The sequence below is a fragment of the Triturus cristatus genome, chromosome 7 (assembly GCF_964204655.1).
Source record: "Triturus cristatus chromosome 7, aTriCri1.1, whole genome shotgun sequence".
Taxonomy (NCBI): domain Eukaryota; kingdom Metazoa; phylum Chordata; class Amphibia; order Caudata; family Salamandridae; genus Triturus; species Triturus cristatus.
The window spans coordinates 643,726,743-643,746,475 of record NC_140590.1 but is presented as its reverse complement, the minus strand read 5'-3'; the positions used below and the strand labels follow the sequence as shown (position 1 = coordinate 643,746,475).

The following is a 19,733-nucleotide window of genomic DNA, read 5'->3' as shown; positions in this document are numbered from 1 at the left end:
GACAATCATTTTTACTGCGGGTTTGAAATATATTTTGTCGTTCTTTGGACGTAGTGCGATCCTAAAACTACACGGCCCCAGCCAGTAGGGCTTTTACGTGTTTGTTCACTTGCTACCTCGTCTTCCCCTAGCACCCACATTTACTTTTATGTTTCAGGTTCCTCTTATGTTGCCTTATTGTATTGTACTTATACTGTTTCTTCATATCAAGATTAGTCTTCCTCTTTGTACAGCGCTCTGATACCCGTCTGGGTCTTGTTTGCGCTTTATAAAACTTTTCAAATAAATAAATAAAGCTTGAGAAAAGCCGAACTTTCTAAAGTGCATGCTGTAAATTTATCTTGCTACCTGGTTAAGACATTGGGATCTTTCCTTCCTAATTTCTGGAAGAGCCCCTTGGGTACAGTTAATTTCTCGTGCCATCTCTTGAAATGTCTATCCAAATCGTCTACATTACTGAATTAAAAAACCCCAAAAGAACATTTTCGTCTGCTAATAAGTATGTCCACTAAATCGACTCTCTGAAAGCCTACTGACCCCGCCCTCCTTTCCATGTCAGGAAATCCCGCACTTGGAGATACTTAAAAAAATCTCTATGCTCTCGATTGAGGTCGTTCTTAAGTTCTGCAAATGAAGCAAACCCATTGATGGATATAGATGGCGAGAGGTTGTAGCCTTGCAGCTAGAGCGGTCGACCTCGAAGCTGGGGAACCGGGTTCGAGTCTCAGCAACGATGCTTAACATCCTGTGATTCTGGGCAAATCACTTAATCTCCCTATGCCTAACAAAAATGTACGTGTTCTTCTGTAAGGAAACTGGTGCTGATGAAAGGGCTCTGATACCCGATCTCTTGGGTCTAGTTTGCACTATATAAAACTCAACAACAAAAAAATTGAAATGCCCTAATCTATTTAACCCAGCAATATCTTAGTCTTCCAAATGATAATTAAATCTACCAATCACTCTGAGAAATGCCGACCAAACATTAAAAGACTCTTTAAAGAGTCTTAATGCGTATTCTTTTGTAATAATTGAACTCGAGATGTCACCAGAGACATCCCCAAGCGTCATCACCACTTAACAGTTCCACAGGAGTGTGAATATGGTCTCCAGTATCCACCTTCATCCTTTCTTGCAGTGGCTCTAGGTTATTCTGCAGCATTGTAGTCCAATAATAAAATTTGAGATCAGGAAGAGCCCACCCACCTCTCTCTCTGGGCAGTGTTAAAAATGTGAAGGCTCTTCTTGGTCTCGCATACAACCAAATAAGAGATTACCTCCTCCAATTTCGTGAGCCACTGACCCTCAAGTTCCAATGGTATAGCCCGAAAGAGATAGAGGATCATGGGAAAGAGGATCATTTTTAGGTTTCGTCTACAGAGCGCTTCTTGCGCTGTGCTTGAGAAATGTATTGTTTTTAATATAAACTTAAAAGGGACTTATATCCTGCCTCCTCTCTTTCCTGGCTTATCATCGGTTCCTGTGCGTGCCACTTACCTTTCCTCTATTTTCTATTGGCTGTAGCATATTTTCTTACATTTACCGATTCTATTCCTTGTCTGCTTATCTTATTAGTTTCTCGTAGCTGAAATACTGTCAACATCCGCTTTGGTGGAACTATAGTTTCATAACATTTTGCCTTTTACTATTGCAGCATGTTTATATAACAATTTATAACCTGGAGAGATTAAGTGATTTACATAGAATCACATGATGTTGTGCGGTGCCGCTCAGACTCAAACCGGGATCCCCAGCTCTCGAGTCAGAAACTCTGGTCCCTGCACCACATCCTCTCCACTCCTGTGTTAACTGTCACAGAGCTCTTTCCTTCTCCCAGACGATGATTGATGAAAACACCTGTTTAATAATTACATAGGCGAATCCGATGTATTTCCAATGCTTGTTATTATATTGCACCTACCAACTAAGAATAGATGTAGATTGTTTAATCTGCTCAAATCTCTGTTTGCCTTTCCAATCAGTGGACCAAGATTCTCCTTAACGATTCCATATATCTCTGATAAAATGCTTACATCAAGATATATTGCATTCTTTACTACTCGCTTATCCAAAAGGACAATCTTATCATTATCACAATTGATGTCTTTTCATTGTTTAATGAAAATCCCAAGATATTTCAGAAACTCAAGGCCTCCTGCTCCACCGCTTTTAATGATGTGATCAGATCTGGTGTGACAAGCGGAATGTCATCAGCATATGCCAAGGTCTTGGTGTCCCTTTTGGAAATTTTAATAGGTTGAATTAAGATGTTATTCTTCAATCTACATATTAGGGGGTCGATCGTATGTCACAAACAGAGGCAGTGAGCAGCGACACCCTTGCCTGGTCCCCCTCGAAATCCTGAAAGGCTCCAACAAATCTCCAGCTACATATACACTGGCTTCTGGTTTGTTATACAGGGCCTTACCAGCCTGGCATTATCCTGGCCCAATACCCATTCCCTGCATTATTACCCATAAAAATTGCCTGGGGACCCTATCGAAGGCTATTTCCACGTCCACCAGAATCAAAGCCATAGGGTCTCCAGACACCCGAGCAGCATCAAACAGGGTAATTACCCTGCAAATGTGGTCAGTTTTGCCCCTCCCCAGGATAAACCAGTGTTGTTGTCTGGAAACCACCATGTCCATAATTGGGGACAGACGAGTAGCTAAGATTTTAGAGCAGACCTTGGACTCACCATTGATCAGGGTAATTGGTCAATATGATCCCAGTTCTATGACTGGCTTATTTTTTGGGGGGAACACTACAATTTTAGCGAGTGACCAAGAGTTTGGCAGGTTGATCCCATTATACATTTGGCCAAATACATTTGATAAGCATTCTTTGAGCACAGGCATGACTATCATATAGAACTCAGTAGGTGTACAATCTATGCCAGTAGCTTTCCCCTTGGGTAGACTACACAGAGCAAGCAAAATGTCTTCCTACTCAGGAGGCGCCTCCAGTGACTCTTGTTCTTCTTTACTTAGTTTATCTAAGAAAACAGAATTCAAATCGTGTAGTATATTTCCTTCTTCTCCCTCCTTGCTTTCTGTATATAGTTCCTGATCAAATCTTTGAAATGCCGCACGGATGTTTACAGGATCAGATACCTTCCCCCAACTTGGATCTCTTATTTCCCACAACTCATTTTGCTCATTTTCCACCCTTGTCCTAATGGCCAGATGATACCCTATCTGCTCGCTGCTTTCATATAATTTCTCCCTCCAAACCATAAGTTTATCTGTGGCTTTCTTTGCAGAAATTTCAACAATCGCTGCTTTAGGGATTGTAACCCCCAGTTGAACTTCATTGATCTTATCGCCCTGCTGTGCAGCCATGACTAGTTTTCTTTCCTCTGCTACTAAAGCTGCGTATAACTCACCCCATTTATGTTTCTCGTTTTTCACTCGGTTCATAGTAAACTGCAGCATCTCCCCCCATATCTATGATTTCAATGTATCTCATACAACCCCTAATGTGGCGCTCCCAATATTTTCCTTCAGAAATATGGGATTCCAGTGGTTCATATGTGCTCAGTATTCTTTGTAATTAAAAGATTACATTCATAATTCTAATGGGTACTTTTTCTACAAAAACCTGCACCCTTAATTTCCAGTACTTGGGGGTTATGGTCAGACATAACCTGTGGATAGCTTACAATATTCCACACTTGTAAGAAAGCATGAGAGACCAGAAAGAAATCTAGGCAAGCATGAGATTGGTGAGGTGTAGATAAATATTGGCCTTCCATACATCCGTCAGACCATGCTTTTTACAGAGCCCCTTAACAATTGAAACACTTTAAGTTTCCAACCGGAGTAAACATAGTGATCCTCTAGGGACTAATTTACCGGTAAATGAATGATCAGGTCCCCACATAGGATGATGGGTGAGGGACAGAGTACCAATTGATTCGACAGCTGATCAAACAGCCCTGGATTGTCAGTAATACATCCATAAACAGAAGACAGTGTATATTTTTGCCTACATGACTGAAATTCGGCAATGACCCAATGCCCATGTTTGTCTCCTCGCACTTATTTAAAACAGTCATGCGAATTGCAAACTAGTATTGCAACTCCACATGTGCATGTCCCCAGCGATGTCCCCCCAATTAATTTAAATCCAAGTGTATCCAACACTTTTAATTGTGAACCCTCAATACGCGTCTCCTGAAGACATATGATATCAGTGTTTAGAATTTGCAATTCTAATGCTATTCTAACTCTTTTTCTCCCATCATTCCAGCCACAGATATTTACCGTTTCTATTCGCAATTTACTCATATCTAATATTAGGATTGGCCGTCCAACTTTATACTTCCTCAAAAAAAAACGTTGGATCGGGACAAAAGACTTCTGAGAAATATCCATCCACGCCCTTGGACTCGGATCTCGCTTGTTCCTGACTGTTTAAATGTGTAGTTCCCCATCCTACCACAACCTGAGCCCTCCCACCCCTCTACCGTCCTCTAATACATGAGCAATCAGGCCCCAGCATGTTTGATAACTACTGAAGGATCAAACCCGCCACCTACTCTCCCTCTACCCCATTTTTCAATCAAACGGGTGACCATAACTAAAGCACAAAGGTCAGCGGAAGCATTTATCCCCACAGAAATACTAGACACAGCTCTCTTCACCTCCTGTTGCACTTTTCTCATATATACTTTTTCTTTCTGTGTCTGAACTATTTATTGTTACTGTCATCCCACGACCTGTGCATGCACCTTATCCACAATATTGCTTTACTCTATTTGCTACTAACGGTGGCAGACCCTCTGCCAAGTTCTTTTAGATATTCCTGGGCCAATATCTCCAAGGTAAAACTACAAGTATGCCCAGTAAATATTACTTTGAGCCTTGCCAGGTTTTGAAGAAATACTTTAGCCCCTATTTTCTGAAATGGGCTGAAGATCTGTTGCAACTGCCAACACATGTTCTACAGTAGCATGCGCAAAATCAGGTCTAACAAAAAACTAAATTCCCTCAAATTCTGTTTGCATTGGGATCAGCCAGATCATAAATTACTTGTCGTAACAAGAAGTTCCCAAAATATACTAGAATGGCCCGGAGTCTCTCTTGGCCATCAGACAAATGTTTCTTCACCATTAGGGTAAATCGATGGGCACGGTGAACTTCTATATCCCAGTTCCAGTTGGTCTTTTCTGGGAACGCCCTTTCCAATTGAGTCACCATAAATGATCTTAAATTATTCCCCTCCACCCACTCTGGTATACCCAGAATTCTGAAATCGTTATTGCGTTGCCCATTATCTTGGTCTTTTAGTTTCCAGAGCATATCCGTCATTAATGCATCTTGAGAGGATTTCTGAGTTTTCCAAGTATTGATCTCAGTTTCTAAGCACTTTGTCCAATCTTCCACCAGCGTGTTCGTCTCTGCAATATCTGAGCAGGTTTTGTTTAATTTTCTGATAGTTCCGTGTAGATTTTTTTATGCTAATCTAGCACAACAGCTTTCACTCTGGGTTTCTTCCTGCAATTGCTTAACAGACTGGAGGATTACTGCAAGCATTGACACCACAGCCGATGGCCCGGTTGCTGCACTCTCCAAGGCCACAGTAATCACATTTGTTCTCTTCTCGATTTTCCCCTCTGCATATACTAGTTGCGTGGCACAATAGTCCCATCTCAGACTCTCCACGGAGGTTCCATCCATACTCCCACTACTACCCTCTCGGAGGATCTTCTCTCCCTTCTTTTTCTTCTGTTGAGTTAAGACTGCAGGATAGTCCAGGATACTGTTGGTGGAAGAGTCAGAGGTTAATTCGTCTATAGAAGATGATGAAGTGCTGCAAAGATTAAACAAATTTGAGTCATTCGTCAGGGAAAAATATTTCTCTACCACAATGGATGTCTTGGCTGCCATGACTATTTATGTACCATTCAAGGCTTGATCCCAAATGCTGACCACCAAGGTTCTTTGGCTACCTTTAGATGTTTTACTCATTTCACTTTTAGGTTTCATCCCCTCTTCACTGATTGTCAGGGCCGATGGTTCTCGTTCTTCATTTAGGGCATTCTCTTGCATTCTACAAAGTAAGACTACCCACTTTATTTTCCTCTGCTCTGTCGGAGTTTGAATTGGCTCCTTCGTTGTTTCCTCCCCTCAGTCCTTTTAGGACGAGTGCCCATCCTGGTAGTTTACACCTCACTCCTGGTAAAAGCTTCTTTAATTGAAGAGTCTTCCTCATACCTAGCTCTTGTCATCTTGACCATGTTTGAGGTGCAGCGGTGAGTTCTTTCTATGAGGCATTTCTAGTTGAGCTTTCAGGGGTGCACTCTATCTTTAATGGCGTAATGATTTAACTGTCATTTGCCACCATCTAAGTACTAGCTCTCTAGTTCACTGGGTAACGACGACCCGTCTCTGCACAGAGGTGTCTCGGAGTAACCGGTTTCTGCTTTCAGATCCTCTCCTCTGCATTCTAACATGTAGGCTTTTTTGTTATCAGTACAGTCCAATCCGCATAAAGGAGTTCATGATCCCTAGCTCAGCAGGTGGAGGAACTTTTTGTTTCTGTGGGTGGGTTGCTATATTCTTGAATATGCACCACTTTCAGGTTGTGTGAAGGATCTGTCTTTCCCCCACACCCAGGGAGCAATTCTCATAAGATGGGGAAGTGCACGCCATGTCCCGACTGCTCCTTTTCCTACACAGTCTCAGCCCTTCTCTGCTGCTGCTGCATTTAGGCTTTTAAGTTCTCTTCTAGGACCTCCCGCTATGCAGCAACTCCGTGCCCGAGTGTCCCAACGGCACTGCACCAAGGTGGGGTCCAAAGAGCCCGCAGGCAGTGTAGTAGGGCAGGGGCAGGCTGGAGCTCAGGGGTACAACCACATTAGGCCCACTTAGGCCACAGAAGCAAATCCGTTGAACCACAAGCAATCTGTTCCCTTATATTTATCACCTCAGCCGTGCTCGGCTGAGGTGTTACCTGCTCATGTCACGGCTCATGGAAGAGCCTGCGTGGCTCAGAACAGGCAGGACCCCTGCTGTCACAAAGTTCAAAGTTAATTGCAAACTTGTTCGCTACTCTGCTGTGCTCCACTTCAACTTTCCAGTTCATGCTTTTCCCTCTGTGGTCCTCTTCATTACTTCGCCATGGATCCACGTCAGCAGTACATTGGAGCCGGGTCAGCCATATGTGCAGTCCTCGTCTGCTCCAATGCTAGTTTCACTGGGCATGCTGGATAGAGTGTTCCTGGGCAGGTCTCCGTCTTTCAATCAGGCATGCTTTGTGGAACTAACGCATGTTGCACCTGTGTCTTTGCTTGAGACCCCAGTCCCAGAAAAATTGTATGGTGCTCCTCCATCTGGTACCTATGCCACGGAGAGAGCCTGGCTGCCTGCACGAAGTCCTGCCCTTTGCGAGTGGAAATTTCTGAAACAGCAAATCATCACCAGATGAGGGCTGGGTGGGATATACTCCACCTCAGCCAAAATAGGGGAAACTTCAGAAACCTTCGCAAAGTGTAACATTTCTTGATAATTATGATGGGACAGAGGCTGTACCATCATAATTACTAGAAGGGTGTGCTGAAGAGTGAATGGACCTGGTAGCAGCCCTGCCCCAAGGCTCTGCTGGGGAGTAGTGCTCTGATTCACTGCGTCCGGGACCCTTCTCATAGCTGGTCATTCACTTTATCCTAATGGCTTGCATGCTGTCTTTAATTTGAAAAGAGTCTAACTTCTAAATAAATAGACACACTCATCTTATGCAGCTGGCTTCCTGCCTAGAACCCTCGGGTGGCACCCATTAGGCATCTAACTTTGCTTGGATAGGCATATAGAGTTCTACATAATAAATGTAGGAAGCATGAGAGCCTGTCACCTGTTCTGTATCTGTACAAAATTGGATTTACAGGATAATTGAAAGTGGCTTATAGGCAGTGCTTAGTTTGTAGAAAAAATAAAAACAGAAGTGAAAGAGCCCATCTCAAGAAGCCTCTTCAGCTGGCACCACCCATTGCCCCTGACAGCACTGCCAAAGTCAGTACCAACACATCGTCTTGGAAATGGCCCTACTTGCAGGGTTATCCCCCAAACGTTTTGCTTCTTCCTCCTATTTTTTCCTGACCTGTGTTTGTTGGCTATAGGACTCTGGGCACTTTACCACTGCTGATCAGTGCTAAAGTGCATATGCTCTCTGTGTAAATTGTTATTGTGATTGGTTATCCATAAATGGCATATTTGATTTACCAGTAGGTCCCTTGTAAAGTGCACTGAGTGTGCCAGGGCTTGTAAATCGAATGCTACTAGTGGGCTTGCATCACTGACTGTGCCACCCACATGAGTAGCCCTGAAAAGAGGTCTCAGGCCTGCCACCGCAGTGCCTGTGCGCAGTTTGTTAACTGCCATGTTGACTTGGCAAGTGCACCCACTTGCCAGGCCTTACCCTTCCTTTTTCTTACATATAGGACACCCCTATGGTAGGCCCAAGGTACCCCCCTCGGCAGGGTGCAGTGTATGTGAAAGGTAGGACATGTACTGGTGTGTGTAACATGTCCTGATAGTGAAATACTGCCAATTTCGTTTTTCACTATTGAAAGGTTATCTTGCCCATAGGACAGAATGGGGAATGCTTTGTAACATTTTACAAGCATATCTTCCCATAGAGATATAATGGAAAAATTGAGTTTAGTACCCCTAAACTCAGAATTTAATAACACATCTTTTAGTAAAGATGTTTTTTAAATTGTGTGTTTGAAAATACCAATTTTAGAAAGTGGCTATTTTCTTGTTCAACCATCCTGTGTGTAGGCCTGGGCGGTAAATTCCGTTCCGTTCGCGGAATTTGCGGAATTTGGGCAATTTCGCGTTCCGCGGAGAACGCGAAATTGCACAAAAATCTGCGTTCCGCGACTTCGCGAAATTTTTTGCTTGTTCGCGTTCTCAATATGCGTGTTCGCGAGATATTTCACCCCGAGCACGCAAACAGCGATCGCGAACAGGAAAAAAGTATCGCGAACAAGCAATTCCGCGTGTTCGCAGAATTTCTGCGTGTTCGCGGAGATTTTTTACCGTTTCGCGGAGATTTGCGTAACGCGATTGCGCAAATTCCGCCCACCCCTACCTGTGTGCCTCTGCCTGTTTGGGATTGAATGTCTTGCTTTGGAGTGGCAGGGGCTGGGGAGGTGCCGTGGCTCCAGGAGTCTGGATGAGTCAGCACTAGGCTAAATAGGCCTGATCTGCATTTGGAGTGGTGGGAGGAGTAGCATCTGTACCTGAATAGGGCTGTGTCTGCCTTCCACAATGCTGGCTCCGCCCCCCTCTGGTGTGTCTGGGACCAAGGCCCACACTAATAAAGGATGTTGTTGTGCACTGGCAGAGTGCCCCCAGAACTGGGTTGAACCGGGCTCCAAGCCCCTTGCACATAGAGAACAAAGACATTTTGGGGTATAAGTATTAGACCTAAAACCCCTGAACTTTAGATCATTCCTAGACTTCAAGAGGAACCTTTGCCGAGGAGAAGAGCTGAAGAGACTGAGGAGAAGTACTGCCCTTGCTGTGCGTCTGGGGTTGACGTGCAGTTGCTGTTTCTGCCAAGGAAAGGAGAAGGACTTTGCTGGGTGCTGTGTCCCCTGCTTGAAGGAGATCTCCAAGGGCCTGAAGTGAGCTGGCCTCCTGTTCAGAAGTCTAAGGGACACAAAGACTTCACCCCCAGCTCCCCTGAACTCTGCTGTTGTGAGTTCTGACCTGCCTTGATGTGCCTGTGCCAGTTTTGGGCCTCTGGGGGCTGTTGCTGCTGTTTGGGAAGAGAGAAGAGACTCAAAGAACTACAGAAACCGATGCATTACTATTCTTGCGGCTGTTTTTCCAGTGCATCTTCACGGCGCGAGAAGAATTCCCACGCATCGCCGCGCTGCTGCGAAAACCGTCGCAGCGCCTGTCGCCACTGCAAGAATCGACGCATCGAGGGATCGTGGCTGAAGAGGACCAATGCAGCGTCTCGCACCGCCACCGCATCGATCGCCGATGCATCCTGAAGATCCACGCATCGTACCTGTGCGACACACTTCCCCGACTCATCACTTGCAGACCGAAATGGCACAAAGAATCGATGCATCACTCCCCCTACAGACCGGAATCGACGCAACCCTTCCTCTGCGTGCAGCAGGACTGTTGCATCGCCTCCTCAGGGTCTCAGGAGTGTCGCATCTCTTTGTCTTCCAACGCTGTGGTTGTTTGGCTTGGTGAACTTTGACGCTACTAAAGGTACTTTTGTGAAAAGTCACGCATCCATAGTTTTCTATGTTACAAGTTCCTGAAACCTTTTGAAAGTCATATTTTTAACTGTATATGTTGGATTTTTGTTGGTTTGGTCTTGTGAAGTTTAGATAAAGATATTTTATTTTTCTAATCTGGTGTAGTGTCCATTTGTGGTGTTTCACTGTGTTACTGTGAGTGTTGGTGCAAATACTTTACACATTGCCTTTGGGATAAGCCTGTCTGCTCGTGCCAAGCTACCGAGGGGGTGAGCAGGGGTTATCTAAAGTGTGTATCCCCCTTACCCTGACTAAAAGCAATGGTCACTATTTGGACAAAGTTACCTACCTCTGCCAACTAGAGACCCCCATTTCTAACACAACTGCTAGAGGAAGCTGGCTCTGTAAATTCTATACCAAAATAAGTTATAGTGTGCACAGAGTCCAGGGAGTCCCCAGAGGTATCACAGAGGCTACATTAGGTAAGTACTAACAGCTCTCTTTGTGGTAGTGTGGGCGAGCAGTTAGGCTTATCCACAGGGTGTGTTAAGCATTTATTGTATTCACTCAATCAAGAGCTGATTACACACACTCAGAGACAAACTCCAGGCCAATTAGGTAAGCATACAAAAGGTAAACTTATGTTTTATTTTTAGAACCAATACAGACTTGGCACAGGTAAGCAGAATACACTCTCAGATGCAAGACTGTTCAAGGAAATGCGGTTGTGTTTGAATTTGCAGTTGTTACAGGTCAGTATTACTTTGAAATGCAGTTTGAATTACAAAGTAATAACTTTTTAGTTACTTTTGAATTACTTTGGATTACTGGGGGTGGAATGCCTAGATAACACACCTTAAGGTATCTACATACAAGGTAAGAACGACTTTTTATGCTTTACAATTGACTTTACTTGTCCCCATACATTAACAGTTTCACACTTAGAACAATTTTAGGCCCAAAATCTTATAACATGCGTTCCTATGGGAGAAAAATGGTTATCGGTTTTGGAGGTAAGTACCCGACTCACGAGGGTGAGCTTTGGGGGTTAGGACCAAGGTTCCCCAAAGTCTAGATGGGCATTCATCAGAATTGTATAAGAGTGACAATTGAGACTGTTACAGGCCCCCAAAGCTATGAGATTGTATTGTTCAGTAGGTATTGTTTACTGAGTATATATACTTTGAAAATGACTAACTGTGATTGTGCTCATCCATATATTAGAGAAACAGTGCCACCATGTGGCAGACTTTCATAAGTGCTGTTGTTGACAGAAACCACCTGCTCAAATTAAGCACTGCTACTGTTGCGTAGCAAGGGTGAAGTGGGTGGGGGGGTGTGGTCCGAGTTTTGGGGGTAGTGCCCCCCCCCCCCCAGGCTCCTATCTGCGGCCATCACGGGGCAGCAAACGCAGGAATCGCCAGCAACCCCCCCACCGTTCTTACATTTGGCCGCCGGGGATGGCAAACACAGGGGCCGCCACGGGTGACACAAGGACTAGCTACGCCACTGCACTGATAATATACGGGATTGGTTTGATTTCCTGCTGTGAGTCACTTTTAAAGTCTGCCAAGTTGTACAGCAAACTAGAAACAAAACATGCCACAGGTACTTCTACAAAAGGACAAGAACAACACTTCACTGTAGGATCGCATATTAGCCAGAGTTTTTCAGAGTTATTTTTGTGTTCTAGCCTGAAGAAATTGTTAGAAAACAAATGCAAAATATTTCATTTGAAAGCACATTTGGTCAGTAACATTGGTCTTCACACGTCTTAAATTCAACTCAATTACTCTCATTACCACTTTTTTGAGCTGTCTCTCCCTCTCACTCTCTATCTCATCTTTCTCCTTTTGCCTCTCTAGTTTCTCTTGTGCCCTTTATTTCAAAGTCTGACACTCTGCCTCTATTGCCCTTTGTCTCTCTACCCCTCTCTGCTTTCTTCTGCATATGTCTTTCTTCTCTTTGCGTTCTCGAGGTCTCTCTCACCTCACCCATTGTATGTCCCATTTTTCATTCTCACCTCAGTTCTCGCCCTCATTGACTTTCTTCTTCTCTGACATAGCTTACATCTTATACTTAATATCACACTTCCCTCCTATTAACACACGTTCCTACTCTGTATATGTTTTTCTATTTCCTCTTTTATTTTGCCCATTATCTCTCTTCTTCCCCCTCGCTTTCCATAGCGCAATGCCATCTTCCTCTCTCCTGTACTTTCTCCCCTGATGTCTTCTTTCGCCCTTTGTCTGTTTTTTTCTCGAGGCCCTTCTCTCTCGCAGTGACTGTACTTCTCATTCATTATCATTCTTCTCTCTTTCGCCCACCCTTGTCTCCCTCTCCAAAGGCCCCTCTCCTCCCATTATGCTTTACTTGCATTTCTATCACACTTCTTTCTGCATCTAGATGGAGGCTGCTCACTGTGATTGATTTAGTGTAAAATTAAATCGAAATCAATAGTAATGGCATTACAGATGGTAAATTTCATAATTTCTAATTTCTTTAAACCACAATGCAACACAACATTCCATAGGAGTTCTAGCTATGCCTTTCTCCCACAAAGCCCAGGTCACTCGTGAGCAGTGTGTATGTTTTATAAGAGCACGATCTAATTGTAATATATCTATATATTAAGAGTAGCCTAATATGATACTTACATGATGTATGTTCTTTTTTCTCCTAGATCTGTCCTAGCACCTTGATACCTGTGCTTGAATGCAGAGCTCACAAGTACCCACTCACTTAGTGGTCGTGGTACACCACTCTAATTTAGTTGCCTTATCATCATTTTATAAATTGGTTCTAAAAATGTACTTTCTATTCGCTTGTGGAACGAAGAAGGAGGAAGGTCTGGGTTGTTTAACGCTGGATATTTACAAAAATGGTAAGTTACATTTAGTGTACGGGTCTATAGAAATGTTCATCAGTTATTAGACATTTTGACCTTAGACCTGAAGTTTTGTGTGAGTTCATGATCGTTTGCTATTCATAAAGGGATTTATTAGCAGTATCTTAACGTGTTCAGAGTCTTCACACTTAAAAAGATAGGACTGTCCTATCTTTTTATGTGCAGAAACTCCATATTCGTAAAGATACTACTCGTAAATCCCTTTGTAAATAGCAAACAGTTGTAAACGTACACAAAAGTGTACATTTACTTTTGTAAATCTTGGCCTAGTATTAGACCTGAAGTCAAAGGGCCTAATTCCTGCCCTTAGACTTCAGGTCTAAGTTTACCTTTGGGCCTTTAGTATGTCAGTTACAAAGGACATCATAGTAGTAATTTCCTTTTTATTAAAATAAAATATTTTTTTTTCCCTAAAAACAAAAAACAGAATTTTGAGGCTGTATTTTTTTTTTTAATTGCACAGAATATGGCTTCATACTTCACAAAAATGTTTAGACGTGGGAGTACCCATGGTGAAAAGCCCGGTTTTAATCCTTTAACTAAATAATCAAAGGCTTGTTTCATGACGACTGGAAACCGGAGGGCAATTCAAAACAGAGAGAGACAAACAAAGAAACTACGACGGCCGGTTTGGATTTCTGAAACTTTTAGTTCCACCAATAGGTTGCCTACGAAAGAAAAAGTAGTTTCGAATAGAATTCGTTTTCTCAAATGATGTGAAAAAGCGGCATTTATATGATGATTAAAGGAAGGTCAATGAAGATTCCAAGATATGTGACAGAATCTTGGGTTTCTGTTGATTATATGAGCTTCTGTATTTTACACATCCCGTAACTTATTTAGGAGCAATGTAGAGCCTCCTGAATTTCCTTAAAAGAAAGAAGCATGTGGAAGCCACTGATGATGTCTGATGCCATAAGCATAGTGTATTATCATGGTTTAACTCCTAACTTCTTTACTGAAGAAGAGTCTTAAACATGATATGCTTGGCCTGGTGGTCCCTCAAACGTTTTGCCTTCACTCCTCCTGTTTTCTGATTTTGTTTTTGCCGGCTTTAGGACTCTGTGCACTTTACCAGTGCGAACCAGTGCATAAGTGCTCGTGTCCTCTCTTTCAAACATGGTAAAATTTGTCCACACCTGATTGGTACATTTAATGTACTTGTAAGTCCATAGTAGATAGTACTACATGCATATAGGGCCTGTACATTGAATGCCACTAGTGAGTTCACCTTAAAACATGTCAAGCTTGCCACTGCAGCCTGTAGTGCTGTTTTAAACTGCCAATTTGACCTGGCAAAGTACACCTTTTGTCAGACCTAAATCTTCCTATTTAATGCATATTAGCCACCCCTAAACTAGGCCTAAATTCTCATAGGACAGAGTGCAATGTGTTTAAAAAGTAGGATATGTGTACTTGAGATTTTTATGTTGTAGTAGTGAAATACACCTAAAGTTGTTTTTCACTGTTGTAAGGCCTATCCCTCCCATTGACTAACGTTGGGTTACCTGATTATATTTAATACGCGCTAACTTTGTATTGAGAGCCATTAGAAATATACTATTTACACTCAAATACACTTGAATGAATTGTAATTTAAAATCTTCTTTAATAGTGAAGTTGGATTTTAAGTTACAATTCTGAAAATGCCACTTTTTCAAAGTTAACATTTTCTTGTCCCAACCGTCTGTGCCTTCTGCCGGTGTCCTGGGTCACATGACTGTGAACTGCTCTGCTGTTGGGGTTTGTGTAGTGATTCCAGACAGTAACAAAAAAGGGTGACTTAGGTGTGGACAGTATGACCTGGGAGGGGCTGAAGCCTGCCCCATTTGTACTACAAAGGGCTTTTCCTTCTACACACACACACACACAGAGACGCACGCACGCACGCACACACACACACACAAGCACACCAGACGCCAGGCCTGCCCTGCCCTGCCTTTTGCCACCCCCAGACAATTTGGAGCCTTGAAAAGGGAAGGGGAAGAACTTTCCAGAACCAGATGTAGGGTTAGTACATGGAGTCTCTTCACACAAAGGCTAGCCCCAGTTATAGATTCTGGACCTAGAGAACAATTGTGGAAGACGAATGGGCCTGTGGAAGTCAAAGATGAAGGATGGCCCTGCTCACAGAGGACTGCCCTGCTGCTTAGAGGACTACCTTGATGTCTGTGAAGGAAGACTATATCTGCATGCCTTTATCCCAGGCAATCCATGGTGACTTCAAAGGCCAGCTGGCTGACCTCCTGTGTGAGCTACAGGGACACACCAACTCCCTGTACCCAGCTGCCATGCTGAAACTGGAGCTGCCTGAGCCCTCCTGCTGGCCTCTAATGAAGTGATTGCTGATCTGTAAGAGGTGCCCCTCCAGTCCTGGGCCCTTGGCAGGCATCAGAGTGTATTCCTTCTGAAAAATAGGAGAAAATCCTCAGGTTTGGGCTCCTCGCAACCGTGAGCAGGTCCATTTGTATCAAGACTCTGCCACCCACAACAACCACCAATTTGATGCACCAATGAAACCTGTTTTTTGCCCCAACCAGAAATGTTCACAGCGACGAACAAAGCAAAACATGCACTTCACTCTTTAACAACGACTGCCCCAGCAACCACCAACATGAAGCTACAGCAATGATCATTCCTGATGCTCAACCAGCTTTTGTCGCGAATGCAATGACTTTCCACAATGCCCACGCAGCTCTTCTCACTACAGGGATGACCCTCCACGACAATCAGCCTCCCGCTCGCGGCCTCCTCCAATGTGAACGAATCTCTTTGCACCAGGCTTAAAAGGTAAATTTTTAGCGCGACGAACCTGGTCCCTTTATCCAACCCACGCTCAATCGTGGTTAGCTTCATCGCAGTTAGCCTGAACTTGTGACGTTTCCTCAGTGGCGCTTTGTGCTTTTAGCAAAAGACACACAATTGATGGACGGAATGCTGAACAAATCAAAACATTCACCCCCAGTCAAGAGATCTGGGTTAAATCCATCATTCTTTTGCTCACCATGCCACCCCAGTTTAGACCTGGCCATATGCAAATCAGTCTTGACCCTGTGCCTCATGGGAACAGTCCAGCCCGAACTGCCAAGCCAGATCCTCCCTGGACCGGAAACAAGCATCCGAGGACATCAATAGTTCTTTTTGCATTTGTCACCCCGAGTGGGACGGGTATGCTCAGACATGAGTCCCGTGCTCTGAATGCCACTGGAATCAAGCTATCCTGGCTGAAGAGGGGTGAAACCCCGAAACCGGTCCTAGGATGCTTGTTTCTAGTCCAGGGAGGACCTGGCCTGGCAGTTCGGGCTGGACTGTTCCCATAGGGCACAGGGTCGAGACTGATTTGCATATGGCTGGGTCCAAACTGGAATGGCATGGTGAGCAGAAAAACGATGGATTTAGGCCCAGATCTCTGTACTGGGGAGAATGTATGACATTGTTCTGCATTCTGTCCATCAATAGTTCTTTTTGCTTTGTGCTTTTAGGCACTATGTTTAATGAAAACTTTGAAACTAAATATCTGTAGTTCTGCTGATTTTATTTGTATTGTTCTTTTATTAAAATTGATTATTTTTCTTAATTAGTTTGGGATTTTTCTTGTATTGTGTTTTCACTTTATTACAGTGTGTGTGCTACTTTACGCATTACCTCTAAGTAGAACAGAATTTGTGGTTGAAGGATTATGCGTAAACATTTTCTTATGTTTTTTTCAACTTCTATCACTAGTTGGGGATTCACCTTCCACACTCCTATTAGTCACCCTGGTATTGTAATATTTCAGTCTCATTTAAGAATTTAAGAAGTTTGCTCATACATTGTGGTCTTTGCCTTGTCTTGTCAATCGCACAAGGTCATTTATTTATAGTTTTGGGTTTACAAACATCCTTCTCAGTTTTGGTGTCTATTTGAACTGCAAAGGGTAGTTGGGTGGCATTATGTCTTATTTTATGAAATTGTGTGTGCATCATTTCATGTATGTTGTCCCATGGCTGTGCAATTTCAATGATGCATCAATAATATTCCTGAATTCTAACTCAACCTTCCAGCAGACTCAGTTGGGCAGGCAGCATCTATAAGCTGAGTCTTCACTTACTGCGTAGGTCATACAACTCCTGACAGATTAGGGGGCCATAGGAAAAAGAGAATTGCATGGTTTGCCCTATTTAGGGGAGACATTGTGATGTCCTTTCTTTCTGTCCGAAAACCAGCCGGTGAAAACCTCACAGTCAGGGACAGAAAAACACAAAAGAACTCCCAGGGTGTGTGTGTGGGAGGGGTCACTATTTTTTTCAGAAAAAAATTCCAGCTTTGGGAGTTTGTTTATCAATAAAACACAAATGTATAAAGGTTTGATGAATGGCTGTCAAAATCAACATCGGCCATCCCCAGAACTTTTTGTACCTTGAATGGAAGCATTGTGAAGGTGGTTGCTTGCAAGGTACGGAGAGTGTCGCTGGGGGTGGTCATCTCTCAATTTGGTGGATGGTAGTCCATCCGGGTGGCAAATGCAATGTACTCCGACATGTTGACTGATGGAGTAATGTTCAACAAAGCCTAAATCCGACTTAAACTATATTACCAGGACTGGAGCCTGGTTAATGTAAAATACAGATATGTGCAGACGGCACATTAATCCATCAAGCTATATTTCACAACAGCCGACACTTGGTAAAGTTGTAGTCTAGAGAAGTGTTATTCAAACATAATGCATAGATGACCCTGCCCTTCTTGATTATATAAGGACTATTCCACATGACAATATGTAGATTTAAAAAAAATTTCATGCGTCGGCTGTCAACAGACAACGTCCCTCTGGGCGCTCCGTTGAATCTTCACTAAAGCGAATTAAGAGTTGTAATAAAGTGTTGAAACAAAAAAGGTTGATGCTCTGTTGGTCTCAAAGTTTATTGGCAAGACTTTATAAGTAATCCATATAGTTGTATGCTGAAGACTTCCCAATGAAATGATATCGCTGTATAAGCTTCGTCTCAACTATTAGACGTGATCCCAATGCATTTCGGGCATCATCAGGCCCTTCATCAGGGGAATCTAATAACAAAGGAATATATATACGTATGACTAAATATTATAATGAGGGGTTATGCCATTTCAACAAAAGACAAAAGGACAATGCCTAGCAGGTAAATAGAGTAAGAGCCCGTGGTGAAACGGTGCGTTAAAGTGATAAATCTAAAGATCTTGATCTGGTTTTTGCATGAATGTCACTGCTTCATCGTATTGGTGAACAATTCCAAAACATAAGATACGGTAAAAACACAGAAGAATGCTATCCGCCATTACAGTATGAAAAAGAACCAAAGAATGTTACATGGGTGTTGATACCATATTAGTGAAAAACGAGGTTCGTTGGAAAGAAAGGTTCGTTGAAAATAACGCCGTTAATCATGCTCAGTGACTTGTTTGTTAAAAGAAAAGTGCCTTTAAAACCAAACTCTATAAAGGACGTCTATGCAGTGTGTGAAACGTGACTACGTTTGACCATTACCGAGAAGAAAAAAGTGTCGGTGAGTGCTAGAAAGGCACATAAAGAACAAGAAAACATGCTCCGGTTCGAATTTCTCAGAAGAACAGTGATTAAGTGAAAATCGCCGGTTTTAAGTCGTGCTAACCAAAAGCGCTTCATACCTGTTGAGTACCATGGTGTCAAGCAACGATTCTGTATCGAGTTTGTTGGTGCTACAAGGGGCGTGCTCTTAAAAAGGAGGATATCCGTAAAGACCGGATGTCGGGAGTGATAAAAAGATGCTGGACCGCGAACGTGTATTAGAATGATTACAAACAACAGGCGCCATATTGCGAGTAGTGTGAAGTGTAAAAAGGTGATAGACATGATAAACCAAATCGGTAAGGTGGAAAAACATGCTGCGTGTTGAAATTTAGAAAAGATGCGGATGGTGGATGATCAGACTAAAGAAAAGAGATGATCTGTAATTAAAATATGTGGTAGACAATGAATAAACAAGAGATGACATGAGTCAGCTGCACATTAACCAGAAGTGTCATTTTTCACAAATAACATGCAAATTCCAAGCGGTCATTGAGACCCTTTGGTTTCAAAGATTCCAATTTGTAAATCCAATGATTTTCACGTTGTAAAAGAAAATTTTTATTGTCTCTGCCCTCCCTCCTCACCACAGTCTCCAATACCATGAATTTCAATTGTGCGATGTTGTGCTGATTCTCAAGAAAGTGCGCTGCTATGGTCGATTTCAAGTTGCTGGTGCGTATGTTGCTCTTGTGTTCATGTATGCGTGTCTTAATCTTTCTTTCAGTCTTGCCCACGTATACAAGGCCACATGGGCATTTCAATAAGTAAACCACATTGGTGGTATCACAAGTGGCATTTACTTGCAGTTTAATAGGGGTGCCCCTCATGGGATGTGTGATTTTGTTGCCCTTAATAATGTTATTGCAGTTACTGCAATTAAGACAGGGGATTGTCCCCTGAAACTCTGTGATAGGTGGTTCAATGTTGGGTCGAATCAATTCTTGGATGTTTTTGCTCCTAGTATGTGCAAACATCGGTGGGTTGCTGAAGATGCCATTGAAGTCTGTTTCAAGTTGGATTTACAAATT

The 19,733-nt window shown here is 43.0% G+C and overlaps 1 long non-coding RNA gene across 1 annotated transcript in view; it reads left to right on the top strand.

Moving 5' to 3' along the window:
• The window catches only part of LOC146810280 (uncharacterized), a 74,622-nt gene that overhangs the window by 24,081 nt on the left and 30,808 nt on the right, over nt 1-19,733 (top strand). Inside the window, exon 2 of the long non-coding RNA XR_014966570.1 lies at nt 12,915-13,115. This is a non-coding gene — a long non-coding RNA (uncharacterized LOC146810280). The remainder of the gene's footprint in view (nt 1-12,914; nt 13,116-19,733) is intronic.